At 48.4% G+C, this 12,282-nt stretch overlaps 1 protein-coding gene across 8 annotated transcripts in view; it reads left to right on the top strand.

Annotated features, from left to right (window-relative positions):
- Window positions 1–445: 445 nt before the first annotated feature.
- The window catches only part of BEND3 (BEN domain containing 3), a 24,588-nt gene continuing 12,751 nt past the window's right edge, over window positions 446–12,282 (top strand). For 2 of the 8 annotated variants that reach the window (XM_019537847.1, XM_019537844.1), the window contains exon 1: window positions 446–693. The gene's annotated coding sequence lies outside the window, so the exon portion shown is untranslated. Of the gene's footprint in view, window positions 694–1,661; window positions 1,797–4,774; window positions 5,226–6,771; window positions 7,048–12,282 lie in introns of those variants that run through there. The other 6 variants (XM_019537848.1, XM_019537845.1, XM_019537840.1 and 3 more) reach the window with 5 other exon arrangements.

Below are 12,282 nucleotides of genomic sequence, written 5' to 3'. Positions count from 1 at the left end.
TTGCTCTGCATCAGTTTGGTTTTAAGCAGGCACTAGCTGCCACCTCCACAGGCAGGGGTTGAGAGTGGCCTGCTTCTGGGCACAGGCCTGCAGCCCCTCAGGCAGCTGGTTCCTTGACCGCGAGGTGAAAAATTGTGCTTTGGTCAAAAAAATTTTTTAGCTGTGCTTGTGTGGGGTGCTGTGCCTGCTCTAGTGAGCCTGCGGCCCAGCAGGCGGGAGACCCCCTCAGGCCCAGGCGAAGCCCGGGGGAACCGGGCCCTCGATGTACGCGGCGCCCGCGGGTCCGGTCTTGAGCCCGAGCAGCAGCGCCCACGCGCTGCGAGGCGGTGGTGGAGCGAGGGACGCGCCAGCGGCCTGCGGCAGCGCGAGCCCGAGCCGCCACGCGCGAGGGGAGGGGCGGGGGGTCTCCAGTGGGAGCCGCTTCCCCGTGGTGCACGGGCCGCCCTCCCCTCCCCCTGAGGCAAGGCAAGGCCCGGCCGGCCCTACCCCCCTCCCCCGTGCCCCGGGGCGGCGGGTGGCGCTGGCCGCGGCGGCTTGGGGCTCAGTGTCCTTGTGCGGAAATGACACACGGTCCCGTCACGTCACGCGAGAGCGCCGCGCGCGGACCCTCGCACACAAAGAGCGGGGGGGAGACGCGGGCACCAGCGGCCGCTCGCAGCCGCCCCCGCCCCGGTCCCGCCGCCAGCCCCGCAGGTAAGCGCCCGCGCCCCCACTCCGCGAGGCCGCCCCGGCGCAAGGACAACCGCGGGCCTGTCCCGGACGCCGCGGGGGAAGTGGGCCGCGGGCCCCGTCCCAACCGCCCCGCACCCCAGCCTGGCCCCGGCTTTTGTGGGCCGCTCGGAACGTTGCTATGGCGCCGCGGCTCGTGGCGCGCTCGGTCCGGCCGCTTCCATCTCGGCGCTGGCGGGGAGGAGTGGAACGGTCACGCCGCCGCCCCTCCCCCCGCCACATGGACTCGCCCGCCCCAACGGGCCGCGCGCCGGAAGCCGCCACCGCCACACTCGTGGGTTTGAGCGCGGGAACCTGCGCTGGCCGGCCGGGCCGCTGCTGCCTCCGCCCCGGGGCGGGGCTTCCGCCCCGCGGCTCCCACGTGGCACGAGAGAAAGCTTGGAACTCACCCGCGCCCCAGCTTTTTGCACACACCAGGGGTAGCTGCCGAGCCCAAGGAGCAGTGCGTGGGAGCGTCCCCTCCCCCCCGACACGTGGCTACCTGCAAGCTGCTCTGTCTCAACGGCCGGCGGCGCCCGCGAACCCCCCAGTCGTGCCTGGGGGTGACGTTGTGCCCCGCCCCCCTCCGCGTGGCGGAGGCGCCCCCTGGCGGCGGGGCGGCGTAGTGCTGGGCACCGGGCGGGCCCCTGGCGGCGGGGAGGAGTCGCCCCCGCGCTAAAAATAAAAGGCAGCGGCCGCGCGCCCTATAAGTCCTGCCCGCGGGGGCCGCCGGCCCGGGCCGCCCTTTCCTCGCGGGCCGGCTCGGGTTCGTCTCCCCTGGCTGCAAACGCACGAAGCTGCGGGGCTCGGAGCCGCCGGGGCGGCTGGTGTGGGGGGCGGGGACCCCGTTACTCCAATCGGGGCAGTGGCGCGGGCGCCTTGGGGCTCCTCCATGGGAGGGTTTGTTTCTGCCCCTCCTGCCTGCTCTTTTCTTGCCGTCGGGTCTGCTTTGACTTTGAGGGCGAGGCCACGCTGGCCTCCCGCTGCTTTCGTGGTCTCCCTTCATTCACCCTTGCTTCAAGTGTAGGTGACTTGGATAAGTTCTCTGAAGAAAAGTTTCAGATTAGTTTCAGGTGCCAGATCCACCAGTGAGTCTTGTTGTCTTTTTAAGCCCTTTCACGTTGCATTTTAATACTTATTTTCCGGGGGTGGGGAACAGCACAGGCTACAGACAGGGAGCCTGGCTGACTGTACATAACATGCTGCCAGTTGGTACATACAGAGAAAAAAATAGATTTTCTTTGCTCTGTAATTTCTTTCTGCTGTAGTAATTTTAGGTGTGACTGGTAACACTATCAGATGAAGACATTGCAGGCAGAAGTGCAAGCCTGACATTGCCCTTTCCGCTCAGTTGCTCATTCTGCATGTCGAGCAGACCTAGTGTCTTTTAGTTTCCACAAGTGGAGGGGTGTTTTAATTAAAAACTGGTAATTGAAGTTCCAGAAAAATTCCAGGAAATCTGGAAGAAATCTGTTAGTGTTTGGTTTGTGTTGCAGGAGGTAACAAAGATTCAGGACTGGACCCCAGTGCCACTGAGAAGAATACTATTCTCAAACCTCTTATTGTTATTAATGGGTGATACATAGGCTTCTGACAGATGTTAAATTAAAGGTGAGAAGGGCTCTGATGCAAAATCCCAACAGGAGGTGTCATGGTGGAATCCAGCATTGATCCCATTGCATCATATCACCGGCACTTGGGGAGCTCTGGAGGGGTGCCCTGATCAGCTACCAGCCGCTGGAGCCTGCAGGAGTCTGAGTCTGGGAGCACTGGCCATGGATTCAATTAAAGGCACTATAGGAACTGGCTACAGTTATTACACAGTTTATGTGATAACTTTGTGGCTTATTCCTCATTTTATTGTGCTGTTAATTGAATGAATGAGTGGCTAGGTCACCACTTAAGACATGACTGAATACTCAGTGGCTCTAGAGAGACCAAGTGTTCAGCTGATTAAAAAATGGCTTTCACTGAGCTACAATAGTTTTCTCAAGTTGAGGATCTGGTTATTAATAACCCAAACTATGACAGTTAAGGATGTTTTTAGCAGTATCTTTTATTGAACCAGCTGTATAGTTGGGAGAGATGTTAGATGCACGTCTGGGCAAACAGTGACTTGAAAAAGGCACTTCGTGCTTCAGCCCTTCATATCTGACCCTTCACAGCATCTGGAAGCAGGTGGTGGGGCAGGTGGAGCTGTCCTGCCTGCTTCTGTTTCTGGGAGGAGTGTGGGCGGGGAGGGTTACAGCAAGAGCAGACTCTCTTGCCTGCTTTAGGTTTATCAGATAGCCCTAATCTAATGTAGAAGGAGTACCTGCTCAAACACTGCCCTTCCCATCTGGCTGGGCATGAGGCACATAGGGCACTTGTACCTGGCTGTGGTGGCTGTGCCTGTGCAGCAGTACCCCTGAAAGGGTTTTGCATAGGAGTGGACTGCATTTGGGCCGGAGGGCCACTTAGCGAGTATTGGGGAGGTGTTGTGGGCTGGGTCAGTAACCTTCCCCCCCCCCTTCTGCGGCAGCTCACCAAAAGTCCCTAAGTCGCTTTGCCCCGGGGCCCAAGACCAGCCCAGAACATGCTCTAACAGGGCACGCTTGGCTGGGCAGTGTGGGATGGGGCCGCAGCCTGGCAGGGAGTGGCATTCGAGAGCAGGAGAGGTAGGCAGGGCCGTGATCTTGGGATGGTGATGGCCAGGGCCCAGAGCAGAGCTGTGATCCACTCCCAGTACATCCCTGCCTGCAGAAACAGCACTTGTCGCAGGGATTTGTGGACAGCAGATTGTGGCTTTGCCTCAGACTGCAGCCCCAAACTATCACTGCCCCAAGATCCCAGCTCTGCCTGCCTGTCCCACTCCTGGATACCACTCTTCACCTACCTGTGGCCCCATCCCATCTGCCTGGCTGAGCAGGCCCTGTCCACACAGGTCCCAGCTCCACCCCCATGGAGACCTCATCAGGCACCCCCAGTGGTGGCTGCAGAGCGGACAGGCTGGAATGCTGGGGCAGTGAAGCCAGGGCCAGGTCTGACAGTGGCAGCAACACTAGAGGTACCAGTCTGAAGGAGCTCCTGCTGCTGGGAAGTGGAGGCCAGCCATTGAACCACTCTTCTTCAGCCTGCTGCATACTTGGGCAGCAGGACTGACTACACACACTGCAGCTCCTCAGATGCAGGTGGCTGGGGAAGGGGTGGGGCTGAAGTAAACCCAGCCCAGTTCACGAGGCTGTGACAGGGACAAAAAGTCCCCATGGTGGGGGCTTTCCCTCCCCTCACACTATGCAGACCTAGGCTATGGCACTGGAGGTCTGTTCCCCTTGTCCCACCCCATCTCACCAGGCTGACTGGCTCAGGCAGGAAACAAGCTAGGGAGCAGAGGTGTTACTGCCTCAGCTCTGTGACGTCTGGGAGTGGGGCTGGCCCTGCTTCTCTGAAGCAGACACAACACAGGGCTGCAAAGCATCCTGGGATACTGGGGGTCTGCGAGTTAACTTGAATCAGGACGAGATCTGGAATAGAAATTTCATAAACTCTTTTAACCTAAATCAGTTAAGTTGGATATTTCATCCATCCAGGTTTATCTTGAACCAGGTTTGGTCATTTTGAAAGCAGTTTATGTACACTGAACTTGTGTTTTGTTACAGGTTTCAATTGGTGTCCAATCAATTTTACCTGGTTTATGTGTAACTTCTGTCCCTAGCCTAACTGTTAGAACATTTCCCAAGGAGAGAAGAGACAGGTTTGTTGTTAACCTAGCTGGGGGAGACATTAATCTAGCTAGAGGTACTCCCCAGCTGGGTTATGAAAACTTCGATACTTTGCCACAGTGAATCAAGAGTTAATGGTTAGGACACTTACCCAGAGGTGTAGGAGTAGGGTCCTGCATTACTGGCCCTGATTACAGAACTTTTTACATATTTGATACAATGACTGTATTATAAAATATATAACTGGTCCAGGGAGTAGGGACTAGAACCCAGCCCCCAACCCAGGAGGAGAGAATCCTAACAAGCAGGCTACAAAATTGCACTACCTTTGTTCTGTCTACAAGAATCTTCAACAGGTAGAAAGTGTCTCAACCTAGCACAGTGTGGTCATAAGGGTACTCTTCTAGGAGGCGGGCCATGGATTGAGGCGCTTCAAACTTTGGAAGTACCTGAATGTCTTCCATTTTTTAGCTGAATGCCATAACCTTTAGGAGGGACCAATACCAACACCATTTGAAGTGACCATAAAACAATTTTTTTTGCAAACCCAATCCATCTGATACCTATCAGTCTACTCTGAATGTACCTACAGATTGGACATCTTGGGCAATGTCGGTTGCCTAGTCTTTGAATCCTGGATTGCCTCGTCTTTGAATTCTGATAAAGTGTAGGTGCGTGATGAGTGTCAAACTGTTCAGAACCACCCTGGTCTGGGTTTGTGCAGGAGCTGTACTTTAAAGAGCTGAGAGACATCTAGAGAACTTCAGTATGAAACTGGGAGTTACCTGAGTTTTCTACTCTGAGGCACTCAAAAAGGTGAGGAAAGTTTTTTGGATCAGTTCTGGACTTCGCCACCGCACTTTTGCTTAAGTTTTTTTTTTTTTATGGAAGTAAACAGTTTCTTTAAACAAAAGGAAAAGATAAAACATAACTGCATGCAAATCCATTATGGTAATGATGTCTAGTAAAGGCAATTCTTGTATACTAAGTCTGTGTTTTGGTTCATACAGTTTGGCAAAAAAATGACCATCTTGAATTTAAATATACAGGTTTTTTGTCAATAAATAAAATTTATCATATAGCTGCAATGCAGGCATTGACCGTCATTGAGAATTAGTATTTACCTGAGGATTGTGCTTTGCTGGCATACCAGGTGTCAGCTCTATAAATGCCTAGTATTAGAGGCTTACTGATGCATCAGTTTATATCGTATTGGCACTGATAAAAGGAAAATTGACATTATTGGCAATCAGCTTTTTTTGGCTGATAATGTTGTTGATAAATGCCATGTGCATACGTGCAGCCGCAGCATGCATGTGGCCAGCCCAGCAGCTTGGACAGCAGCATCCAGCTAGTAAGTCTGGTGGAGGGAAGGCAGATTGAGGCCTCCGCGATAAGGGAGGGAGCAGAGCTGGGGCAGGGACAGGTGCTGCTCAGCCAAGATGGGGTGGGGAATGGAGCTTCAAGTGGCTCGCCCCAGGAGGGCAGCTCCTGCCATTGCATGCACCCCCCGGGGCAGGCATAGGGGGAATGTGCCCCCCCAGATCTGTGCATGGGTGGAGGATGGGCTGCCGCTGCAAACTGGGGCAGGGGCGGTGCCAGGCTCTTGCCAGCAGGGGTGGGGCTAGGCCAGGACTTCGCTAGGGGCAGGCAGGAGCACTGGAGAGAAGAGGTCATGGGGGGGCGATGGCAAATTCTGGTGTGGCTGCAGCCCACCCTGTAGGCCCCCCTCCTAGCACAGCTGCTCCCCACTCTGAGCGCAGCTCCAGTCCAGCACCCCCTACCAGGAAGAGCCCGGCCCCACCAGAGTGGGCAGCCTGCCCTCACCCCACACACAGATCCAGAAGGCACACACCTGCACCTGCCCCTATGCCTGTCCTAGGGGCGCATGCAGTAGTGGGAACTGCCCCCTGCAATACCCCAATGAGCTGCTCATGGCTCTGTCCCACGCCCCACCCAGACTGGGCAACACCAACCCCAACCCCACACCCTCCCTCCCCATGCCCTTTTTCCTCCCCCACCCCTTCTTCCCCAGCAGACTTACCGGCCAGCCCCTGCTCTCCAAGCTGCTGGGCTGTGTATCAGCAATCAGATCGGTATCGGCCGATATGGCTTGTTAATAATTGGGCATCGGTACTGGCCCAAAAAATCTTTATCGGTGCAACCCTATCTAGTACAATAATGTGGACATTCTGCTCCGATAGATCTGTGCTATGGGAATGTGTGGGTTAGAAGAGGAAGCATCTATTTTCTATTATTGATAGTAATAAAATAAATAGCAGTATATAGCAACAGCTTAAGTTCCATGTAGCTTAAATTCCATGTACTTATTAATCTGTTTCTTTAAAATTATATTTTGCAGACACTGCATGCTTAAGACAAAGTGAATACTTTGTTTGCAAATAATTTCCAATAATTCTCATCTCTAGAAAATGCTAGCACATTTCAGTCTTTGACCAGGCAGTATAGAAGAGCCTGCCTTTTCAGATGCAAGTGAAGCAGAAGTCTGGGACATAGTGCTGGCTGCCTTCAGTAAAAAATATGAAGCATTTGTACCACCATGAGGATATTGGAGGAACAAACTATTTATGAAGAGCAGATTTAGTTGAGCACAGGGTTTTAACGGTAGAATTCTGAGGTATTCATTTTGACCTGATTGCAGATATTGGTATTAAAATACTTGGAATGCTGTGCAGTTGAAAAAAAGAGATCTTCAGTTACCATGTTAAGTGAGTGGGACTCTTCAGTCAGGTTCCAAGACTTGGGCTTCTTAAATAGGGATCCTGTTCTACAAGACTAGAAATATGAATTTCGGATCTATGAATACAGATGCTCAAAAAATTTTAATTGTGTAATAAGTGGTTCAGTATGTTATTGTCCTTGAAAGGTTGATCATGCATGCATTTTCTAAACGTAGGTATTCATTCTTTCTCAGCAAATTTCCTTCAGACATTTCAAAGGAACTTCTTACCAAAGAACATGGGAAGTTTGAAATTTAAAGTGAGCTATCTTAACTTTGGGCCCATTAGAAACTTTTTTTGTTGTGATTTTCTTTTTCATACTTATAACTTCAAAATCATCAACCAGAATTTTACTAAACTTTTTAAAAGAATATTAACCAAGAAAGAGAACAGTCTTGATCCCGTAATGTCAGGAAGATGTTTTACATGACTATATAATTGTTGAGAGAACTGGTTTTACAACAACCAGAAGTATGGGAGGCCCTTTTAATGGTACCCATGGAAAGATACGTTTACTGCTGTGTACAGCCGTGATTCTCAGCCAGGGTCCTAAGGTGCCAGGTTACCCACATTTCATAGTTTCATAGTTTGTAGGGTCGGAATGGACCTGAGCAGATCATCAAGTCCGACCCCCTGCCATGGCAGGAAAGAGTACTGGTGGGGTCAAATGATCCCAGCAAGGTGTTCGTCTAGCCTCCTCTTAAAGACGCCCAAGGTAGGAGCCAGCACCACTTGGCTTGGAAGTTGGTTCCAGATCCTAGCCGCCCTGACAGTGAAGTAGTACTTCCTGAATGTCTAATCTGAATCTACCCTCTGCCAGCTTGTGACCGTTACTTCTAGTCACTCCTGGTAGCGTGCGGGGAGACAGGGACTCCCCCCAGTGCCTGCTGGTCCCCTCTGACTAGTTTGTAACAGGCCACTAGATCCCCCCTCAGCCTTCTCTTGTGGAGGCTGAACAGGTTCAGGTCCCGTAGCCTCTCCTCATAGGGCCTGCCCTGCTGCCTCCTGATCATGCGAGTGGCCCTCCTCTGGACCCTCTCCATGTTGTCCACATCCCTCCTGAAGTGCAGCACCCAGATATTACTGCCAGGTCCTTTGAATGGTACCGTGAGATGCGAGGAGTTAAGCAGGTAAGTCAGGCTCAGGCTTGTCCCTGCCTGGATGATCCCCACCCCTACTGCACAGTCCCTATGTAAGGAGATAAGCATTGTAATATATACATTCATTTTTTAAATTTGGTGCCACTCAATTCTGAAAATGTATGGAGGGGTGCCTCAAGTCCAAAGAAGTTGAGAACCACTGCTGTAGATCTTACAGATATAGATAGTAGACAGCAATGACTTGATATCAGTAGGATTAGGGGAAGCAATAGTTACACGACTATTCAAGTTAGGCTCGGGCATCCTGGTGAATTAGGTGAACATATCAAGTTGTAGTCTTAGTCATTAAAGGTGGTGTGGGGAAACTGAGTTGTATGTTTTTGAGGTTATGGCTTGGCTTACAGTTGCAGCAGGTAGAAAATGCAAACACACTCCTTGGAAAAACACATAGAAGGCCACCAAGATGAGCTTTCTAACATCTTTAAAGACCATAATTTTGAGAGAGCACATCCAAAAGATGCTCTTTCATAAAGGAGACAGTATCTGCAAATAGTCACCAAGCCTGCTTGGTTACAATACTTCAACACTTAAACTAAAATACATTCAGAATATACTTTACAGGTTGCTCCTCTGCAGTTTGCAGTTTTATGAAAATCCATGTCAAATTCTTAGGTGTTCGTGACTTCTGTGTTTACTTCAGGAATTCTCATTTTTTCCCCATCTTAATAGAGGGTCTCTTGAATGCTCCTGGTCTTTTTTCCATAGTTCCTTTATATTGTATTAACTTGAAAAGTTTCTTTGTATGAAAAAATATTATTAGGAGAGTATTTAGAGCTAAATCCACAGACTGACATAGGAACACTTAATGTTTAAGATCCTGTTACCTACTGAAGTCCTCATCTCAAGCTTTCTACATGATGCATAGAGAGGTTTAGGTGAATATAAAATGGGATTCATAGAAGCTGGCATGCTGATTGGGCAGCTGCTTAAACTAAATTGTATGAAATACTGAAGTGTTTCAGAACTAAGCCCCATCCCTCAAAGGTGTCAAGTGCTTAACTCTTGGTCAGCAGTGCCTGTTTCTGGTTGGTATTCTGAGTTAAGTAGTTTGTCTTGGAGTTAGGGCCCTAAATTAAGCCACCCCTTTATTGTGGGGGGAGGGGGAGTTGAGAAAAAGGGCTGAGGGAGACCACATTACACCCAGTAGGCTCTTAATCTGGAAGATGGGAGTCCCTGCATTCAGATCCCTCCTTTACTTGTTTTAGGGCAGGGATTTGAATCTGTTACTGGCCCATCCCAGGTGAGCATCTCTAAGTATTGGGCTATAAAGTTAATCTCCTTCTGGTCCATTGGATAATACAAAGTAACTTAAAAGTGCTCTGTTTTGATTGCTGTTCTAGCTTTGATTCTTGCTTGCAGCACTAGTGGCACTTCTATTCAGTCAATTGAGGGAATCAATTGACTTAGTGGTTCATTGTTCTTTATTCCACAGGTGTTAAGATCATCTCTCCTTCTTAACTGTCTTGATGTTCCACTGATTAAGCTAACCTTTCTTCTGGCAATTTTACTCTCTTAGATATTCCTGTCCTGTCTTTTCTTATTTCACAGCCTTGCAAACTGTTTTTAGCTCTTTTTAAAATAATGGATCCACCCATGGAAACCAGTCTTTACCATCAGCTAGGGTTCCACCTTCTGGCTAAGCAGAAAAGGGGTGGTAAATCAACTAAAGATTAGGCTCTGTCTCCTCTATGCAGCCATAACTTTTGAAAAATCTTTTTTGCTCAGTTCTGCCTTCTCACAAACAAGGTGTATGTCTTGTCTGGGGGTATGTTGTATGCAAGAAAATACCATATTTTAATACAGATTGGTGCCTGGAAATAGAACCAATACCAGCTAGTTCTGTATGGACTGGGCCTGGTTTAAAAAACATTGATTCCATATCAGTATTTTAAGATGAGAAAAAAAGTGTTTTGTTGTTTTCTGAGACAAATGGATAACTACAGACTCCCAATCAGAACTGCCAGCTTGTAAAGTTGCAAACAACTCTATTTACCCAGCATGGCTTAATCTGTCAGAAGTCTCAAAATTATAACACATGACTGTATCTAGAAGGCAGTGATAACAGGCTAAATAAGAGGGAATATTTGTGCCTTTGTAGGAAAGCCTGCACAAACATGACAACCATAGAAATTGCTCAAATGATGCTTCCCCACCATTCATATTTTGAAAGCACAGGCAGTAGTCTAGTGTTCAGTACACGAGCATGTGCTACAATTTCAGCAAACATTTTTATTTGTTTTAGGAGTCAAACATTGTTTCCATAAAAATCATATGCTATGCTACGGAAATGTACAAAACACCTTTTGTAGACAAGCCTACGAACTTCATTTTATAAATCTACTGGATACAAAAAATCATGGACTCAATATAGACATTGGATTTATGACACATTACAACCTGCCTAACATCTGATTCACCAGGTACCTGCCTGACCTGACCTCATACTTTTCTTTTTTCCCTCCTCTTTCTCCCCTCACCTTCCTTACTTTTCTGCCCTTTGTCTTCTAATTTCCAGCTATTTCCTTTTTATAGCCTCTTTTCCACCTCGAATTACTACTACTCTAGAGTCTCCCTTACTCAGCGTTGGCCTTTCCCTGCTCTACCTTTTGTTTCCCTAATTTCTACCTATTTACATTCTAACTGACACCCTGCCACACTTTTGGCTTCTCTTATTCTTTGGAGTCTCAGAACAGCAGAGACTTCTTATGTCTGAAGAAGGGTGATCACCCCCAAAAACGTGCTAAAATCTTTTTTCCAACTATGCAGTTGGTCTAATAAAAGATATTGCATCTACCCAAAGAACCTTGCTATGCTATACGGTATGCACTCAGGCAGTGACATTAGGAATTTATTTTCAATGTTTTACTGCTTCCATTCTAGAGGTGGAGTCTCCTGTCGCATAGGAAAACTGGTCTGCTTTTTCTTTCTTGAATACTGAGTCTACTTGAGTAATGCACATCTTTGCATTTTTCCTGTGATAGATATCTAATGACTCCAATACAAACAGACCTGTAGATGCCCTTAGTCAGGATGCCTTTTGGGTGCAAGTTTGAGGAAAGAGCAAGGAGTAGAACGTACTTGTTTTAATGTCAGCATGCAAAGCTTCAGGACCTGTGGATTGTTTTTCTAAATACTTTTTTCTACGCTTATATGTGCATCTATTATGGATTTATTTTTTAGACATTTTTAAATAATTCACACAAATTCTTCCTATTAAAACTTGGCCAGCAATATATAAATATATAAACCCAGGAATTAAATGGTTTATCCCGCAGGAAGTGTTTAAAACAAAAATTCAGTCAGGCATTTAAAATGTATAGAAACTAAACACTGAGGTATACCAACCTTTTTTTGGGGGGGGGGGTTAAGTTGGTTCAGAGATGGCTCACAAAATTACAAATTAAATTTTAACAAGTAATATTGGTTAAACTCTGGTCCTGATGGAGACTACAGCAAATCTCCTGTACACTTCAACAAGATCAAATTAGTGTAGCCTATGGTTTTCTCATTGTGGGTATTTGGTATGTAAAATGCCAAAGGCCTGAGATGCTCCCAAATGCTGTTTCCTGGGAAACAAGGTCACAAGCTGCGGCTCTGATCCTTTTTCCCAGCAACAGACTGCAGCTGAGGGTGAATGTCCCTGAGTTCCCCATTCTAGTAGTCATGGCTACAAACCCAAATTCCCAGGCCACATTATGCAAGCACTTCAGGACTAATGTTATCTGCCCTGCACCTGTTTACTCTCCTCTAGAATTAGTTACTATCTGAGGGAGAGCCATTTAATCAACAACAGGACGAAGAAGAAATACAGAATTTTTCACTTGTATATCAACAGGGCAGGAAATAATTAAAAATCTTCAAACACTTCGGGAGGTGAAAATTATCAACCAGAGTCAGTGACCTTCTTGTATGGTTTTCTTATTTTGGCTATTTTTCACCATTTCTTACCATGTTTTTTTGGTTTCCTCCCCC

Source organism: Crocodylus porosus, unplaced genomic scaffold, assembly GCF_001723895.1.
Source record: "Crocodylus porosus isolate Cpor-Errol unplaced genomic scaffold, CroPor_comp1, whole genome shotgun sequence".
Lineage (NCBI taxonomy): Eukaryota > Metazoa > Chordata > Crocodylia > Crocodylidae > Crocodylus > Crocodylus porosus.
Note: the sequence above shows the minus strand (reverse complement) of the source record. Positions and strands in the feature narration are given on the sequence as shown.